A 3,071-nucleotide genomic window follows, 5' to 3' on the forward strand; every position below is an offset into this window, starting at 1 on the left:
TATATGGGAAGATTGTCAGAAAGCTGAATTCTGAAAGGTAAGAGATTATTGTAGCTGCTTCAGGGAAGTTGATTTAAAAACTCAGATGGAGATGTGAATCTCTCTCACTGAATTTATAATAAAAATAATTTTCTGAAGAAATAAGCAATATGTGCCTATTTTAAAATATTTAAAGCTTATAGATATATACAGTGTAGAAAGGAAAGCCACTCATATTATCTCCACCTCGACTACGAAATAACTGCTTGTGAAAAGTACATCAATTTTTTTTTCTATACACATAATGTTGTTACGATTTTTTAAAATCCTCACTCAAGGACTCCCCCCCCCCACCCATTGATTTTTAGAGAGAGTGGAAGGGAGGGAGGAGGTGGGGAGAGAGCAATGTCTATGTGAAAGAGACACATCGATTGGTTGCCTCCTGCACACACCCTCACCGGGGGCAGGGATCAAATCTGCAACCCAGGTACATGTCCTTGACCAGGAATCAAACCTGAGACCCTCTGGTGCACAGGCTGACACTCCAACCACTGAGCATGCCAGCCAGGACTGTTATGACTTTTTAAAAGATAATTTTAGTATCATATAGTACTTGTACCTTATAACTTGATCTTTCAACTTATCAATTTATCTTGAATATCTTGTGAATTTTTACATTTTTAGTTACTTTATTGCTTTTAAATACAACTTAGTATTCCACTAAAGACACATCATGATTTATTTAAACAATTCTTTATGCCGAAACCGGTTTGGCTCAGTGGATAGAGCGTCGGCCTGCGGACTGAAAGGTCCCGGGTTCGATTCCGGTCAAGGGCATGTACCTGGGTTGCGGGCACATCCCCAGTAGGAGATGTGCAGGAGGCAGCTGATCGATGTTTCTCTCTCATCGATGTTTCTAACTCTCTATATCTCTCCCTTCCTCTCTGTAAAAAATCAATAAAATATATTTTAAAAAAAAACAATTCTTTACTAATGGATATTTGGATAGTATCCAGTTTTTCAACATTACAGTCAACAATAAAATGTTGAATATGTCTAGTTGAGTGAGTATTTGGGTAAAATAAATTTTTAGATGTGGAATTTGTCCTTTGTATTAGTTTCCTAGGACTGCTGTAACAAAGTACCACAAACTGGGTGACTTAAAACAATAGAAATTTATTGTCTCACAGTTCTGAAGGCTAGAAATTCAAAATTAAGATATCTGCAGGACCATACTTCCTCTGAAACCTCTCAGAGAGCTCTTCCTGCCTTTTCCTAGTTTCTGGTGGTTTGCTGGCAATCTTTGGCATTTCTTGTCTTGTAGCTACATCACTCCAATCTCTGCCTTCAGCATCACATAGTGCTCCCTGTGTGTATCTGTCTTCACATGGCTATTTTCTTATAAGGACACCAGTCATATTGGATTAGGGACCAATTCCACTCCAGGTTGACCTTATCTAAACTAATTACATCTGCAACCACCTTATTTCCAAATCAGGTCACATTCTGAGGTACTGGGGAGCTGGGGGTTAGGACTTTAACATGCTTCTTTTTTGTGTGTGGGGCAGACACAATTTAACCTATAACATCCTAAGGGCTTTAAAATTTTTAATAGATGTCAAGTTTTCTTCCAAAAATATTATGTCAATTTAGATTCTCACCAATAATTTATGAGAGTGCCAGTTTCTTATCTTTCAGCTATACTTGGTATTTTTTCTTATTTTCTAATCTAAGTAAAAATTTCTAACTCATTTTATTTTGCATTTTAAAAATTATTAATTAACTAGAGGCTCGGTGCACAGATTCGTGCATTGGTTGGGTCACTCGGCATGGCCTGTGGGGATGGGGCTGAAACAGGCATCCAACATCCCCCAAGGGATGTAGTAGTGCATGAAGGGGCAGGCGGCCAGGGAGAAGTCGCTCCCAATCATCCCTGCCCCACTCATCCCTGTCAGCTGAGCATTTGCCCCCGCCCCTTCCCCCTTCGCCACCCCACCCCCCTCGTCTTCCAGCGCCGCCCCTCACATCTCCTGGTCTGCCACCCCAGCTATGGAGAAGTGGGTCCCTAGGCTGGAGCTACTGCGGCCTCGCTAAGGGTGCAGACTGAGGCTCGGAGTAGTGGGGTGAATGCCCAAGGGGTGCCTGGGGCGGACTAGGGAGTCGCGGTAGCTGGGTGGCAAGGCCACCCACTTCTCACACCATCCTGCAAGTCCTGGGGTAGCTCCGGTCTGATAGGAGGAGGCAGATGCTAGGGACAGAGTTCATGGTCTCTTTTTTTCCCTCCCTGTGTCCTTCAGTCTCAGCTGCCCAGGGAGGAGTTGACGGGGGTTGGGAGCAGCGGTATTTGGGCCAATGGCCCAGCCTCCCAATGCAAACTGCAGCTCAGCCCCACCTGCTTGTGATCTTTCATAGACTCAATCGCCTGTTTCTCTTTCTTCTGTCCAAGTTTACTGCCCCCTGGTGGTCAGTGCATGTCATAGCGACTGGTCAACAGGTCAACCGGTCAACCGGTCACTTAGGCTTTTATATATATAGAATAGAGGCCTGGTGCACAAAAATTTGTGCGCTCAGGGGGGAAGGGGGGTCCCTCAGCCCGGCCTGTGCCCTCTCGCAGTCTGGGACCCCTCGGGAGATAACGACCTGCTGGCTTAGGCCTGCTCCCGGGTGGCAGAGGGCAGGCCCAATCCCTAGGTGCAGCCCCTGGTCGGGCTCAGAGCAGGGCCGATTGGGGAGTTGGGGCGCCACCCCCTGTCATGCACAGAGCAGGGCGGATTGGGAGGTTGTGATGCCACCCTCAGTCACGCTCAGGGTAGGGCCGATTGGGGGGTTGGGGCAGCGCTCCGTGTCACACTCAAGGGAGGGTCGATGAGGAGGTTGCGGCGCCACCCCCTGTCACGCACAGAGCAGGGCCAATCAGGGGGTTGGGGCGCTGCCCCCTGTCATGCACAGAGCAGAGCCCATCAGGGGGGGTTGGGGCTCTGTACCCTGTCACGCACAGAGCAGGTCGATCAGGGGGTTGGGGAGCTCCCCCCTGTCATGCACAGAGCAGGGCCCATCAGGGGGTTGGGGAGCTCCCCCTGTCACGCACAGAG

Source organism: Myotis lucifugus, unplaced genomic scaffold (assembly GCF_000147115.1).
Source record: "Myotis lucifugus unplaced genomic scaffold, Myoluc2.0 scaffold_6, whole genome shotgun sequence".
NCBI lineage: Eukaryota > Metazoa > Chordata > Mammalia > Chiroptera > Vespertilionidae > Myotis > Myotis lucifugus.